Source organism: Trachemys scripta, chromosome 13 (genome assembly GCF_013100865.1).
Source record: "Trachemys scripta elegans isolate TJP31775 chromosome 13, CAS_Tse_1.0, whole genome shotgun sequence".
Classification (NCBI taxonomy): domain Eukaryota; kingdom Metazoa; phylum Chordata; order Testudines; family Emydidae; genus Trachemys; species Trachemys scripta.
The window spans coordinates 8,469,135-8,486,681 of record NC_048310.1 but is presented as its reverse complement, the minus strand read 5'-3'; the positions used below and the strand labels follow the sequence as shown (position 1 = coordinate 8,486,681).

Sequence of the window (17,547 nt, the reverse complement as noted above, 5' to 3'; positions counted from 1 at the left end):
AAATGCTATTATTCATGAACTTTAACTCCAGTATTGGATGGAAGGCGGCTAATGGTAAGAAGCAGGCCAGAGGTCCGACAGGAGAATAACAGGAGAGTTGCTGCAATTTCCAACATGCCAAGGAAACCACTAAGAAATTGCTGTTTTCCTTCTCCTACAGGAGCAGGCAGGCTTGTTGACTCACTAGTAGCTACAGAAGGCCTGGCTAGAAAGAGATCATTGTGATCCCTGTCTGTTTCTTTCTCTGCTACAAAAGGGTCCATTCATATGGGCTAATTTTGAAGGGAGGGCAAGGGATATCACTAGCATGAACTGGATCTGAGCACTTCAACCACAATTTGGAAGACTGGGCTTCAAGGCCTGTTCAACCTGTGGAAATATTTTTCTTTTGAGTGGAATCGTTCATTTGATGCTGAGCAGGGGTATCTTTTCCGACAGTTGCCTGTTCAAAAATAGTCAAAGAGGCAGAAGAGTGTCCTTGCAGGAAAAGCAATGGATTAATTAATAGGAATGAAACCAATATTATCCTCCGGGCACATGGGCATTTTCATTGTGCTAGTCCAAAAAATTAAATAAATCCCACAACCCCTCTTCTGTCCAAAAATGCTGAAACTTTATTTCAAAGCCGGAATGAAAACGGATTTTTGAAACGCAGACGTGATTCCTGATACACTTAACCACTAGTCTTCATAGAGCACAACTGGGGCTGTCTGTGTGTGGGAAGATCTACAATGTAATTGCTTTCGGCAGAATATCACCGCACTGTGCAATTAAAATATAAGAGGCTGCCAGTTTCAAATTTTTTAATTGATTTCATCTGCATCTAGGGGATTAAGTCCCTTTGAGCCGCTTACTGATACTTCTATTTTTGGTGCACAAACTGGTTCCCAATTCCAGGCAAGAGGGAGAAGAAAAAAAGATCTGAGGTTTGCAACTGTCTATGCTTCTAACAGCATCCAAGAATGCATCTGGAGGTTAGCGCAAAGGCTTTGGGCAAACCGAATGTGCGTGTTGCTTAGCTGGTGAAGTCCTTTGTGAAAGCAGCTAACAACTGAGAGGGCTGAGGCCTGAAAGAAAGGAAGGAAAAATGAAAAAAAAAAAAAAAAAAAAGTGGGGAGAGGGAAAGACCTGCAGAAAAATTTGACACCTCCTAAATCAGAGTGACAATTTCAGCACAGTGTTTACACACGGTGGTAAAACTAAATTGTCTGAGACTGATTGTGCCCACATGTCACTTGTTATCCAGCCTGGATTTCCTTGAATATCAGAAACTTAATACAAGGAAACACATGACAATTAAAATCAATATAATCATCAAAAGGACAGAATCAGCAACAAGACTTTTTTAAAAAAAGTTTTAATAAGTGAAAACAGTGGTAGAGAAGGGAAGTGTCGGTTGGTTGGTTGGTAGACATTCCTCCACCCCACCCACACAAAGAAGTCAGAAAGAGAGTAAGTTTCAAGGCAGGAGCTGAATAGGAATCACAGTGGGGAATCTGAATAAGGACAAGTACAAAATCGCTTAGTATATCCTCAATCGTTTACAAAAGACTATGAAGACTTTATACTTGTATAACACCCTCCATCCAGTTCGCATTGATTTGTAGTAGGGAGAGAATCTGGACTGGGACTTAGGAGACTTGCCTCTAGTCCTTGTCGGTGACCTTAGGGAGGTCACTTCTCATCTCTCTCTTGTCTAGTTTATAAGCTTTTGAGGGAAGGGACTATTTTTCACTATGTGTTTGTACAATGCTTAACTCAATAGTACCGTGTTCTCAGCTGGGACCTGTAGGTGAATACAACAATTGTATTTGTATGTAAATATCATCCCTATTTTACAGAGAGAGAAGCTGAGGCACATAGAGAAGTGTTACAGCTGAGACTAAAACCAAGATCTTCTGCTCCTCAGGCCCCTGGGGATGTAATCACAGAACTGTCCTTCCTTCCCATTCTTTCAGAAAGGGCTGGATGGTTCTTAAAACGTATGAAAAGTTTAAAGAACTTGTAAAGACACTAATGTGTTGAGTCAATCACATAGACCAGCACAGAGCCTGTGATAAAGTCTGGCCCAGATCCTCAAAAGTATGTCGGTGCCTAATTTCCATTGATGTCAATGGGAATTAGATGCTTAAATACCTCTGAGATCTGAGCCTCTGTTCCTGATCCTAAGAGGCACTGGCAACCTGCAACACCATCTGATTTCAATGACTGCTGGAGAGATTCAGCACCGCTCAGGATCAAGCCTTCTGTGAAGAACAAATGACACTTATCTGAAATGAAGGGTTGGTCTCATTCCTTTGGGACTAGGTCTCCACCACAGCTGTGTGGGATGGATTGCTCCCTGCAGTGGCACCAAACCAAATCTCTAAACCGACAATTTTCAATGGAATTCATCTGTCCAAAAAAGCTTTTTAATGCTTAGGTCATCCTTTGCCCAGGGCTATTGTGGCATTATTTATTACTAGTTACTTTATGTCCTGCTGCAGAGAGATTCCCGTTCCTTTTTTAAAGAGCCTGAGCATGATGACATAATGGAACGTTGTGGAAGAACACAAATCTGGAATAGTTAGGCATGGTAATGCATGCAACCAGGGTATAATGATCCCAAGTGAAGTGAAGGCATATGCGGTCATTTCATCCAATTGCTCTACCTGAAACTACAGTTTGGGCTGGATTTGCAGAAATCCTGACCACTTGAAGCTGCAGTTAAAGTCAGCACCTCTGAAGAATATCAGGGCTTATAAATAATAAATAGAGATATCCCATCTCCTAGAACTGGAAGGGACCTTGAAAGGTCATTGAGTCCAGCCCCCTACCTTCACTAGCAGGACCAAGTACTGATTTTACCCCACAGCCCTAAGCAGCCCCCTCAAGGATTGAACTCACAACCCTGTGTTTAGCAGGCCAATGCTCAGACCACTGAGCTATCCCTCCCCCCTCCTTTAGTGTCTTGTGGAGGACAATTTTTAGCAAGAGATGACTGTAAGTTACAAGTGTATTAATTCCATGCAATGGCCCTCCAGGAAACATATCCACTTTGTAGGCACTTACAAAACTCTAAACTTCTAGGGTAAAAACTTGGTCCCAGTGAAGTCACACACACACCCATTTTCTTTTTATTGTGAATATGAAACAAATGTGAGTTGTGATGTTTTTCAGTTACAAGAACGCCGATATAAATGATTCTTAACTCTGTGGGAACTGGAAGTTCTGTAGTTCTGGACACTATCTAGACTATTTATAGGAAAATAGTGAAGAAAGTTACCATAAACTTCCTTTAAAGCAAAAATAAGGAGAAAAATGGTTGCTAAGTTTCCGTAGTAGGAGAAAAAACCCTCAAACTGAACCCTTCTGAAAAGAATTCCTAAATATCTTGTGTCATGGATGTCACACTATGTGCTGGACAAGGATTCCAGAGTTGCTAAGGGTCTGACACTTCTCCCAGTGACGCCTTTGGCAGTTTTGCTATTAACTTCATTGAGAGTACAATCCAGCTCTAAGTTATTGATAATGCCCTTTGGGCCACATTCATCCTTGGTGTAACTCTACTGGAGTTTGGCCTATTGGGGCAGATCTATGGCTGGTTTAAACTGGCACACTTTCTTTGACTTTATTGGAGCGATAATTGATTTACACTAGCTGGGAATGTGTCCTGTAGTCTTTAAGTGAGTCTAAGCTCAGTTACTTCTCAGCATCTGCAATCTTTATACCATATAGTATTCTCTGTATGTTTCAAAAGAGGATTGCACAGAGACCCTAGAAGTTAAAGGTATGCCTGGCATACAGAGTTTTGATCAAAATGAGAAAAGTAATAAGACAAGTATGATAACATCACTGTTATAATCATAATGAGTCACAAATGCTATTTTGATGGTTTTCTTTGAAAGAAATACACAAAACCCAACCAATTTAAAGATCTTCTAGTCTTTGTAATCAGTGTAGCCACTAATGAAGGTAAAACTACTTTTATGTGGCAGAATACAAAAATAGGTTTTCCATTGGGAAAAAAAAAGGTTTTTTGAAAAAAAGTTTGTGAGTAACAATACTGAGACTCAATATAAAGGCATATATTCCCCCCGTCTCAGATAATAAGTAAGTTAAACTTAGGTCCTTTATAATGCATGAAGATGGGGGGCGGGGGTAGGTTTATGAATACTTGCATTAGAAGATAATATACATATCCCCTTAGGACTGAATGCACCTTCAAGAAGTACCAGTGCAATATCTGACTGCAAACAAGCAAAAAAAGCAACTATAAAATAACGGATGTTAGGAGTGAAAAAAGTCTATTAGATTATCCAGTCCACCTCCTGGCCAACTATTATTGAATATTGTTTGCATAACGATAGCATTGACAGGCTTCCATTGGAATCAGAGCCTCATGTGCTAGGCGCTGTACAAACACTTAGTAAGAGACAATCGCTGCCCTGAACAGCTCACAATTTAAATAGACAACACAGAAAGTGTGGAAGAGAAGAACACAATATACACAACATATGAAGCTGGATTAAGGTATATGCACAATGGGACAGTGTCTAAGGCCCCAGTTCCTGGAGAGTACATCAGAAACTCAGCTTGTAAGTAATTTTCTAGCGCTCTCGGTTGCAAAGAAAAGCTTGAAAATATGCATCAGGAGTAATTTATACAAGACTTTCTTCCTGAGTCTGCTAGAACAATAGTTTGAGAGCTATAAACTGTACTGGGAATCTCCATAGGTAGGCTTGGAAGAATTAGATTTTTAATTGGTAAACGTCGATGTCACCGAACTCCCACAACTGACAACAAATATTTCCATTGATGATAATAAAAATTTACAGCTAGACAAAGTAAGAAAAATGCTGCTTCAGGACTTATTCATTATAGTCTAAATCACTGGATTTAGACTTTTAAATTAGGCTTGTTACAAATGGACTAGGAATTAACAGTAAAAACAGCTATGGTTGGTTGATTTAAAGACATTGACTTTGTATATCTGGACATGTGATGTTGAGAGTGTGTATCTGAATGGTTTATGAAGCTTTAACTTTTTTGAATCGCCATGTGTACTGTCATTAAATAATTGTCTGACCCTTTCTCCCATAATTTCCTGCAACTGTGAACATTTGAAATGGATAAACATATAAAATAATGCTTAAAAATAAACATTGCTATTACCCATCAAAATCATAACAAATAAAAATGGAATTCTACTATGCCTATCCATAGGGGTATTATCTCTCAGACCCACAGCTCTGAGGGCCCCTGTCAGGATCACACTCATAAGAGGGCTCTGGGTATGGCAAGAGGAGAAGACTGGTGAACCCATCTGAGTTGATGTGCCCCAGCTGCTGGGGAAAATATTGGGGGTGACATCACACTGCCTCTCCATGGGGAAAAAGAACACTGACCCTCGATACTGCCCCTTAAACTCCCCACAGGAGATAGGCCATGCGGTCACCTCTGGGTGGGGGATGGGGGCTGAGAGAAGGGGGCTAGCCCCATGCATCTCTGGGAAGGGAGAGGAGCTGCTTGATACCATTCTGAATGGGAGAAGGGGCCAAGGGACAGGAGCAGAGTCCTGGGGTGTTGTGTTTACAGCATACCTAGAGCTCCAGATTGCCTTATTCCAGCCCTATGAGAAAAATGATCAGAGCAAAGGGATCAGATCCCCAAAGCCATAAAGAAATCAACCAAAGCAAGTACATGCTCCACAAAACACAACGTATTTTTGTAAATGCTAATTCTTACTTTTGAAACGTTTAAAATATTTTCTTTGATCTGAAATTTGAACAAGTTTTATAGAAAGAAAGACATTTCAGGGTAGTTTTTTCCCCTCCACAATTAACATTTGAAAACCAAATGAGGTCTTATGGCACACTTAGGGTATGTCTATGCTGCAAACGAAGGTGTGATTGTAGCGCAGATAGGTATACCCATGCTAGCTTTAATTATGGGCTAGCATCTTGAGTACAAGCCTGCTGAGGAGCCTCGGTGTGTACTCAGGCTGATAGTGCATGCTGAAGTCTGTGCTGACACATCTACACTTCCATGTTAGCTAGATGTAGCTACCCACACTACATACTTTCCCTTGCATTGTAGGCATTACTCCTGGAGGGAATTTTGCGCCACTGCACAACGCAGAATTTTGCAGAAATGAACAGTTTCCTTCCTCCACCGCACAGAAATGGGCTGCAGTGCTGCTGGCCACCATTAGGGGCCGTTGGACCCAGCAGAGCCCAGCTCACAATCAGAAGACAGGCCAGGGGGAGGGGGAAGGAACTGGAGGGTTCCCACAGTTGCAGTTCCCATCACCCCATGAAGGAAGGAGGTGGTGTGCAGGAAACTCCATGCAAGCCCAGGACCCAGCATCAGACTGTTTCCCTCTGGATCCCTGGGTTCTAGGAGGGCAGGAGTTGTAAGTGTCTGGGCCAGGGGAAAGCCTGCAGCTGGGCTCTGGGGAGAAGGGATGTGAGTGTCTGGGCTGCAGAGTGGGGGGCATGGCTGGGCTCTGGAGGGGAGGCGATGTGTGTTTCTGGCTCCCCAGCTGGGCTCTGGCGGGAGCAGAGAAACAGGAACTAGGCTGTCATAGGGGTTTCTTTAACTCTACTCCCGGGGGAATTTTTGTGTGTGTCTGTATTATTACAGACATACTTGCTGACCGTACTTTGAATAAATTACCAAAATAATTGAAACTGGCGTGATTATATAATGTTATTTTGACAAATAAAATATGCAGAATTTTAAAATATGGTGCACAGCATTTTTCATTTGTTGGTGCAGCATTTTTATTTTTTTGGCGCAGAATTGCCCCAGGAGTAAGGCATACCCTGAATGATTGAGTAGTGTCTTTATGGAATAATAAGGGGTAAATCTGTTCCTTCCCTAGTGAAATATGGAAATATATTGTGGTTGTGCAAGGCTCAATGAAGCTGGAACAGAAATAGATGTAATATAGGATAAGAATAATAATTATAACACTTGTAGATCTAGGACTAGGTGGATTTTCACACCCTCAAGTTCTTGAATTCTTTGGCATTTTGCTACAATGTTTCTATACAACGTTAACTATATATTTGCCCATTGGTTTGAATTAGATGGTCCCTACCCCAAAGAGTGTACAACCCAAGTATAAGACAAGAGACGGATACAGACAGGTGTATGGGGAATACCAGCAAACAATGAGACATGATAGGCAGTGGTCTAATTTGCATGATGGTGTGTTTTGATTAACGCTATAAACTCTGGTTCACTGCAAACTGGAGTGAGGCCACCTACTCATCTCATACAGCCACCAAACAGCTATTAACTGGCCACCAGGTTTGGTCAGTACTAACCTGAGCTGAGTTATTCCAACTGATGGGCTACAGGTGAAAAACTGTTTCCTCTGATTCATCCAATTCATCATCCTCTTGAGTTACTGTAAGAGTTTCTGGAAGTTAACCAGCTTTTGGGTTGTTTATGCCTGATAGAGGCACATATAAGGTTACATATATATATGATTTGCTATTGAAAAGCCAGCCTGTGCATCCATCCGATAAGGGCCAGGGCCAAAGTCCATTGAAATCAGTGGACAGACTCCCACTAACTTCAATGGACTTTGGATCAAGTCCCAAATGTACAAGCTCCCTCTAGTAGTCAATGGGTTTGCTCTCTAGCCTCCCCCCCGCCCCGCCATTGGGAGCACACTAATAACTAGTGCTGCTAAAAAATGAAGAAACCTTCCCTCCCTCGCTACCACCTACATCTGCTCTACATTTGCATTTCAGAAATTAGAGAACTTAGTTATGTGGAATTATATAGCAACTGGGCTAGGACTTGTGTATGGAACTGATTGGGCATTCAACCTAAATAAGAAGAGTTTAAAAATCTTTCCAGGAAATTGAGTGGAACACCGTAGCTGACATTTGGTATTAAATATTATATTTGTATAGTTGTTCTCTCTAGTCCTATGGCATTTAACATCTGGGAGCAAGATTTATAAATGTAGAAACTGAATACCTGCTTGGAATTATGCTCATCAGAGCTGAGAAATTAAAATATGACGGGGTACACGCCAAGCCAGCCCATTTTTAAAGGTAGGGCTATTAAAATATGATTTGCTGAGCCATATCTGGTCTCAGAAATGTCATACACCATTAAAATTGAAAAGCCTTTGATGCCGATACTATTGGCAAAGCCTCCTGCTCGATCAGCAGCAATATATTGAGGAATGCCAATTGCAAATACATCCCCCAACACCAGGAACCTATCCCCCCCTCCAGCTCTTGATGGTACAATTTTATGTTGTTGTCCTGTTCTGGGATGTACACATTTAACAGGAAGCACCGCTTCTTGTAATACTGGTTTCAGTCGCCTTCTCGGTACTGAGCATATAGCAGCTTTTGCCCTAACAGAGGCAGCAAATATACACACGAGAGCAAAGTGCTTGTTTTTAAGTTTCTAGGGTTTTTTTTTTTTTTGCATGCGTCTGATCAATGTAATTCCGAACAAATATGCCTGAGAAAAGCCTACCCCTCGAGTTGTAATCCCGGGGAGTTTCCTTCTCACGTGGATTGCTTTTGACCATCCCTCTGGCCCTATGGAATCAATTCAAGAAATATACAACATTCGCCCGAGAGATCTGCAGCAAATGCAAGGCGCATGCTGGGGAAATGATCAATAAAATCGAGCCCACGGGAAGCTGTTCCCTGAAAATGAGACGTGTCACGTTTCTAAACTCGCGGTGAACTTCATGGGTGGTCGCGGTTGCATTTCCCCCCTTTCTTCCACACGCTGCAAAGTCTGGGGATCGGGCTCACGTTAGGTGACAGAGATTTTTTTTTTAAAGCTGCGATTCTTTTTAAATATCGGCTTGTCTCTCCTAATGAGGCGGATTGCCCTAATCACCTCGGAATGGCAGAGCGTTAATTACGGCAAACGTTGTGATGAAACCCCTGCGCGGGCAAATGACTCCATCAACCTCCAGCGAGTCAGGGCCCTCGGTGCGTTAATTATTAGCTGTTGTCTGGAGGACGCCGCAAACTAAACTGGGTGCCCTTGTGCTCTTTGCAGTAAGTTTGGATGTCACTGCAGGATGAGAAAGCTGCGCTACACGCGCCCCAATGAGTGTGAGACGGGGGGGAACCGCATTTAGTGCATGCCACCAAGATTTTGCTTCTGAGTGACTGGAGCCCACTGCATATCACGGCACAGCTCAGCCCAGCCTTGCCATGGGTCACCGAAAAAGCTTTGGAAGCCGCCTCAAAAGCAACCCTGGATGGGGGGAGGCTACAGCATCACCACACCTGCTACCTGGGATTGACATTAGTCCCAAATCGCTGCCTGCTTAGTTTAAGTGGGAAGCACAATGAGCTAGATGCAACCAGCCTGGAAACCTGGGCATCTCGCTCGGCTGCCCAGGAAGAAGAGAGACCCGACCCGCCTCCTAACTCGCAGGACACGTTTCTGAGGCGTCTTGGGAGAGGTGGTGCTTCGATAAGGCTGCTCCGCGGGTGCGTAGTGGGCCGGGAAAACCCAGCAGCGCGCCCTGCTCCTTGGGGACTGCCAGGGGAATCCAGTCCCAGGGCTCGCCGCGGTCTCTCTCCGATCAGACGCAGAGAAAGACGTAGCAGGACAGAGACCCAGCAGTGTTTTTAGCTGGCCACCACCGAGGGCTGGAAGAAATCCAACCCTAACAACATTGGCCTTTATTGCCATCCTGCCAATACAAATTAAGTCGCCTTATAAACTTACCGAAATACCAACAACGCGCAAGGCAAACAAAGCGTGGTTTTGGCCATGCGCTTTAGCCTGTCGTATTGGGAAGCCGGGAGAGAATTCAAAAAGTGATCAAAGCTAATGTCCTTTTTTAAAAAAGGATATAATACAGAGGTTACTGTGCAGCGGAGTACAGTTCTTAGATTAGCCACAAATATAAAGTTAGTGTTTAAAAGTCATAGGATACATAGAGTATGTAATCGGCAATAACGCACATGTAGGTGAAGAGAGAAATCTAACAATACAGTTTAGATGGTAGAAGCCGAACACTAGGGCGCATCACTCCTGAACAGTTGCACAGGGATTGGGTTTTTAAAACTTCCCGGAGTGGTAACCCACCACCTTTTAATAAAGCTACAGGGTGACTTAGGGGTCGGGTGCCCAGATGTCCCGCTTTTAAAGCGACAGTCCCGTTTTTTAGGACTTTTTCTTATATAGGCGCCTATTACCTCCCACCCCCTGTCCCGTTTTTTTCACAGTTGCTATCCGCTCACCCTAGTGGGGAGCGCATTGTTTCTGGGACCTCTCCAAGGGTTATAGGCGACCCCTTACTCGAGCGAAGGGGCTGGTTTTCTAAGGGCTTTGTCAGGCGACTACTTCATGTTTTCACACTCATCCCCAAGGTGTTGACCTGTTCTGAAAGGTTAATTAGTAATTTATTGCCCTGTCATCACGTTGAGGCTACTAATGGCTTCAATTTACCCCCAGGTTTTTTCCTGAGCCCAGTGAGTTGGACGATTGAGTGGAGAAGTCGGTTTCCTATGACTGAATGTCTCCTGAAAGCAATAAGAACACACGTGTCTTAGGGGGCCCACATTAATACGCCCCTTGCTAATTCTAACAGAATCTGACCAAGAATCAAACTCAGTTGCAGTGTGAACCCATTTCAAATGTATTTTCCCAGGCTGCCTATCCGCCTTCCCAGTTCGGAACCGGAAACATTCTCCATCGAGAGAGTTTTGGAGCATCCTACAAACTGGAACTGAAGCGAGCAGCTGGACTAGCAGGAAGGAGAGCGAATCTGTGGAGCAAAGTTTGGTGCAGGATTTCAATCCGAATAGTTGCTGCAATGCAGGAGGAGGGAGTGATTTTTAATTTTGAAGCTTCGCGACTTAACGTCGAAGCAGTTCAGATCAGAGGCGCATCCACAGAAATGTACCTCTGATAACCCGAAATAACCGACGTTATTAACTGTGACTTCAGTCTTCTAGAAACTGTCACGCAGCATTGCATGAGTGTTATTTGTGTTTAATAATAACGTGACTGGCTCTCATCTGAGTTGTAAATAATCAGGTCGGGGGAAAGCCTGGATTTCATCCGCAGCTTGCTCGCAGAAACGGATCTAGGAGCAGGACAGAAAGCAAGTTAACACGCAACATAAATAATACCGTGCCTAGATGTGGCTCTTGGCAGGATTTGGTTTGGTTGCTTGACAACGTGCCATCTGCATAACGATAGAGCCATTAAAATGTCTCTCTGCCTATTCACCTTTTCAGTCAATTGCAAATAATGCTCAGTGAAGAAAGTTACTCGTGAAGGATTTTGCGTCGCAAACCGTTAAATGCCGGGAAGCATGATCTTGTGGTTAAAGCACAGGACTGGGATTAGGGAAATCGGAATTAGATTTGCGTTGTGAACTAACCTTTCCGTGCCTCAGTTTCCCCAGCTATAAAATGGAGAGTTAAGAGAGCTATTTTGAGCTAAATTCATTCACCTTGGTTAAGCCCGTTTGAGATCCTCTGAGGCCCTACAATTGCAAAGGCCTATTCGCATGACTTGCAACAGTGGACACACTAGCAAACCTATATGCTTGCAAAGAAAAACCCAAACCCTCTAATGAAGGCAGCAATGCCAGCTTTGTGGACTGAGGACCAGGTAGAGGCTCTCAGAAGCAGGCTGATTTAAATAGACTGGGAGATGCTCAGGACCCAAAGTTCTTATTTTATTTTTATATAGTAACAAGGAAACAGGTTTGTGGGGCCCTAAATTACAGTCCTCATTAGACTTCAATGGGAGTTTTGCCTGAGTAGGGATCTGGCCAATTACCGAGTTTATGTAGTATCTCTCTGGACTCTGAGGACATGGTTTTCCAGCCTGGGGTGGTGACCATCTTGGTTTTCTTTATAGCTAGACAGGAGAGGGATTCTGAAATTATAGAAGGAGGAGTTCCAGAACTTTTTTCCTGATATATCATGGGGGCTGGGCATGGATAATGTTGAGACCCTCTGATTGATAGTTAGGGCTTCTGATATTTGGTTTTAACCCCCATAAAAATGAAATTGGTGTTTATCCAATAAACACCCGGAGTGGTTACTTGTACCCAAGGGCTTGTCTACATGGAGCACTCATGCAGACTCCAGCATGTGATGTCTAAAGCGCATTAAGGTGTTGTGCCTTATCTGGTCCCTATAAACCCTTCTGGTGTGCAGTAAAGCTTCCCTAGTGTGCTTTACCACAGTGGTGTTTGAAACAGTACTACGTAACGTTCCCTTGTGCACTTTCACAAACAGTATACTCATTATAGTATATAAAAAGAGAGATCTTCCAATCCCACCAGTTTTTGGACATCTACATAAAGCTTAAAAATTGCTAAAAATAAACCTTCCAAAATTAAGTAAATCCCATCCACCCCCCCCACCAAAAAACTCCTAGAAGCCCTATTTACAGTTAAGAACAATTCAGCTTTGCAACATAAAGACTGGCACAGCTCTGATCTCCAAACAAAACCTTAACTCTACCATCTTTTTCAAATGGAGTTGACTCAGCTAGGAAGGCCAATGCAATATTTCTCCTCCTAGGTTAGCAAACATACAACCAGTCAGGCAGTGCTGGCTCTGAACATGAAACTATTCTTATCTCCCAACCTATTTTCTTCTCTTGTCATGTGACTGAGGAAAACAACAAAAAGGCCCTATGGAAACACCTACTTGGAAAAGTTTTCAGCATCTGATAAGATATTGAAAGATAGAATATGAGACGATCGGTGACAACCTCCTCCCACCCGCACAGAGATTGTTGTTTTTTTTTTTAAATCAGAAGCAAAATAATAAACAATTTTTTCAATATCCCATTTCTAGACTTTTAGAATGACACCACCACTGGTACAAGACCTGATCCGGAGCCTGTTAAGTCATGGAATTTGGTTCCTTCTCCCTTAAACCTTGTCTTTTTCGAGGGAACATAGCTTACAAAACAGTTGTACATCAATATCTGGAAAATAACCACGTTTCCTGTGTTTATACAGTCTGTTAGGTAAACTGGGGGAGGGAGAAGGGATGGAAATGGATGACTAGGTCTGGCAGATTCAGCTTTTCAAGTCTACAAGTTTTCTCTAGGTCACGAGAGAGGGAAGAAAGAAAAAATGTTCATTACCTCTCCCTCTAGATTGAGGTGTATTAGACTACTGTAGTGTGTGTGTTCGTGTCTGTCTTAGAAATATCTCCTTCCACTTTGCCCCCTTCTTCTCCACACGTATGGGCAATTTTAGTTCCTATTTTGCTGACGCTAACACTGTAAAGCAACAGCATCCAGGGGTGAACTTTTCTATTGTGGCTTTTTACATGTGTAGGGGAAAAAATGAAAACACTAGAGGCTGAGGGAATTAGAGATAAAGACATGTAGGTACATTTGTTTTTTTTCCTCCTTAAAAATCAGCTATCAATGCAGTCTAGTCAATTTATCACTCATTTTTTCCTTGTATTGAATTGGGGGGTGGGGGAAGGAAGCCCCCCCCCGACCATTCTCCCACAAATCCACAACTAGCCTGTCATGACCCTCCCCCCAGCTCTCCTTGCACGAGCCTGGTAACAGCTGCAACAGAAGTGTGTGTGAGTGTGTGTGTGTGTGAGCACACTATCTCCTGGGTGGTATCTATTACTGGCAGAATAATCAGTTGGAAAGTCTTTCCAGGTCTGAGGTTAGGAGAAATCAGGGGGCGGTCCACGGCGGTTGTGGGAAATGAGGATGATGTTGTGCATTGGGAAAGGTGACCTTTCAGGGAGCTGGTAGGCGTACAAGCACGCAATCAGATGGGCTCTTTGCTGGGATGCAAATATCTAACATCAATGACAAGAGATCATGGGCTGATCCTTCATTTGTCTTCAATGGATGCAGGTTGTCTGTCCCTTAGTACACTCAGGCAGTTGCGTACCTCCCACAAACAATTTTCTGAAACATTCCTGATACCCCGTGGGTATTGTTTCAGCTACCTTGAGACTCAAACTCTTGCTTATTAAGGCTGCAGAGGGAGATTAATTTGCAACTATAAGGGAACTGTTGATACTGTTCAAGAAATTGAAGCATTAGACTCCATTCTCCTCTAATTTTAAACAATTTACACTCAAGAATTATTATTATTAAGCTGCATTTGGCAAAGTCCAGCTTTGACATTTACCCATCCTGCATTTAGGAGCTGGTAGTTAAAAAATCCTTAAAGATCTAACGGGTTTTTAGGGAAGCACACAATTAGAGAAAATCAGTTTCCTGTGTGTCCTGATTGTGGGTTACGTTGGGAGGAATTATTTATTAGAGAAGCCTGTGAATAATCTCCAGTAACATACACTCAGAATACTCCCTTCACACCGTCCTTGGCAAATAAGGCTAAGCAGCAAAAACCTACACGCAGGCCTGGCTGTGAGTGGAGCATACATAGCAGATAAGACCTAAGCTGACAAGATGCATGAGTGAACCATGAGCTGTCAGCTTTAATTTGCTTGGGCAGAGGAGAGCCATTAATAATTCTTTAATGAAGGATGAAAAGTGCATATCTTGGAACTAAAAACGAGGGATAAAATTGTTACCCCAGAAAGGAAAGAGGTCATTGTTTTTTATTTTGTTTTTAATAAAAAAAAAAATCTATATGTAGCTTAATTTTTCAGACACAGCACATGGATTCCTGTACTAACATCTGCTGTTCTCCTCCTCTGTTCAATTTATTGCAGTTAACTTTAGTGCTAAGGACAGTTTATGGAAAAAAACACCTGCTTTCCCTACTCCCAGAGCAATGATGGAATTTGCTCTGACTCTGGATTCTTAATAGCTCAGTTTAAACCAGCAAATGATTCATAACACGGCTTTTGCACAGATGCGTTATGTTAGGGGCCTTGTCAGTTGCTATGCCCCATTGCTAGGACTGAGGCACACACTTTGAAGGGAGCCCATTTATACACTTCACTTAGTTTACAACATGCCAGCTTGCAATGCTAGGAGTGGGGCTTAGGCAAGGTTGAATTAAGGGGGGCAGGCAGGGGAAGGCAGGACACATGCAAGCTCTGTGAGAGGAAGACTAATGGAAAAGAAGGTTAGTATCTTGCACTGAGTGTAGCATCACTTACTATATGTCTTGCTCTCCCATTAATAACAGCTCACCTGTTGCCCACCCTTGTTGTATCTAGGCCAGGCCCTGCTACAATCCCTCCCTCTCCATCCCCCACATGCATCTCAGCCCTGTCCTTTTTTTAAAGCATCTTGGCCCTTTGACATGGATTCCTGGCTCTGCTTCTGTCATTATAAAAGATTGTCTTTCCATGATCAAGCTTCCACTCATGGCTGTTTGTCAAGAAAGTTTAAAAAAAAAAATCAAAATGGAAATTGTTGGCAATGAACAGTAGATAAAACCTGGACAGGATTCCAAGCTCATATTTGAAAACTGATAGCCAGCACGCAAGGACCCCACACATTGCAAACAGCTCTTTGTAGACATCACCCGGCTCACCACTATAGTTAAATGGAGGTTTTACCCCCTCTTTTAGCAGCCTTAAGATCATCTTTCTCTCCCCGCCGCCCCCTAAATTACATCCGAGGAAAGAATATTTGTTGGCCCCTATGCATTTTTTTTAAAAAATGAGGGAATGGGAGAGAGTATGACTAATCCTGTAACCTTTCCTTTTAGTGTTTAATAGAACCTAAGTCTGTTTACAATAAAATGGAGTGATATTTTTCATCCTTCCAAATGGAACAAGGGTTATATAAACAAAGTAACCTCAGACACAGCAAACACCTGTTGAAGGAAACTGGCTTTTAAAGAAAAAAAAATCAAGACCTTTTGTTGATTCATGGTCAAGTTCAAGTTGAAGTAGATGGCACAGCTTGATCAGGGGAGATGCTGATAGGTAAAGCATTAGCAAAACACCTATTTTTGCCTGATGGACTGATGATCAGGCCAATGACCTGCCTATCCTCAACTATACGGTCATTATATAATGCCTGCATCTGTAATTTTCCCTCCATGCATCCGAAGAAGTGAGGTTTTTTACCCACAAAAGCTTATGCCCAAATAAATCCCTTAGTCTTTAAGGTGCCACCGAACTCCTTGTTGTTTTTATCTTCAACTAATAGCTCAGGAATTCTATTTTATACCAATTTGCCCTCCTGACTCTGACCAGTTGTCCTACTACTCCAGTATTCTGGCTCCAAGAGTGGCCAATGCCAGATGCCTCAGAGGAAGGTACCAGACATCCTGGAGTGGGCAATTATGTAATAACCTATCATAGAGGTATTTCTTCCTGACTCCTCAGAAGGAGTTTGGATTATGCCCTGAAACATGAGGGTTTATATTCCTTCCAAACTTTAGTGGCTTGGATTTGTTTTTGTAAGATAATCTCATGTTCTCATTATCCATAGAAATGTACATCCATTTTTGAATCCCATAAGCTGTTTGGCCTCCGTGATATCTTGTTCCACAGACTAATTATGCACTTGCTTAATAAAATTTGATTAAACCTTTGATTAATAATTAATGTCTTGGCTTTTAGAAGTGCAGGGAACCCACAGATCCCTTTACATTTCACTAGGAGCCTTTTGCACACTTAGCATTGTTGAGAATCAGAGCTTTCCAAAAAAAATTAAAGATGCTTTCTGGTGTAAACAGCAACAGAAAGAGGATCCAATATGCAAAGCCAAGTGCAGGATACAAAGGATCAGAGGAGGTTTAAGTTAAGGTTTGCAGTAGTTCTGGTCGAAAATTCTTTGTTGAAATTAATCTTCTTGTTTGCTTCCTGCAAAAACTGCAACTTGTCATGGAAAACCCCAAAATCTGAAAACCCAAACGTTTGAGGCCAAAGAGTTTAACTTTTTTTAAATACAAAAATTAAAGCGTTCTGCAAAATATTTTGATGAAAGTTATTTTTTAAAAATTGTCAAAAACGTCCACAGGAAAACAGCCCTACCTCCCTTCCCCTATTTTCTGACCAGCTCTTGTTTACAGCATGGGTACTAGGTCTGGCTGGAAAATGGAAAAATTTTACTGACATTTTCCATCAGAAAAATGCTGTCAAATAATTTCCCACCCAGCTCTAATGTGTATCGTCATTATTTATTTGTATTGCCATAGTGCCCAGGAGCCCCGGTTACGTACCAGGACTCCATTGTGCTAGATGCTGTACAAACACAAAACGAAAAGATTGCCCCAAATCACTTACAAGCTGGACCCAATCATTCTTATCAATCCACGTCCACAGGGACCTTTGGGACAAACAATCTGCCTGTTGACTGCATGGAAGGGGGAATTCAGCCATCTCTTCAACACCATCCCCTTTTTTTGCGACCCCGTGGGATACAAGATCCATGTGTTGGCAGTGAAATGAGTATTATCCCTCCTGCTTGCAGGAAAGCTTGCAATTCTACTACCTTTCCTGCAGAGCCCCATTCATGGGAGTGGGAAGTCCAGGGACATTCACAGACCACCAGGGAGCCAGAAGGAGTTTTTAGGGAGTTCCCAGAGTCAGTGCAGAGACAGGAGGTTTCCACACAGGGGGCTTTTGGAAGGTCCTCCACATCTTCTTGGATCTTGGGAATCTACTGGGTGTAGCCCAG

At 42.7% G+C, this 17,547-nt stretch overlaps 1 long non-coding RNA gene across 1 annotated transcript in view; it reads right to left on the bottom strand.

Moving 5' to 3' along the window:
- Positions 1 to 207: 207 nt before the first annotated feature.
- The window catches only part of LOC117886843, a 75,615-nt gene continuing 58,275 nt past the window's right edge, over positions 208 to 17,547 (bottom strand). The window contains exon 5 of the long non-coding RNA XR_004648064.1: positions 208 to 1,067. This is a non-coding gene — a long non-coding RNA (uncharacterized LOC117886843). The remainder of the gene's footprint in view (positions 1,068 to 17,547) is intronic.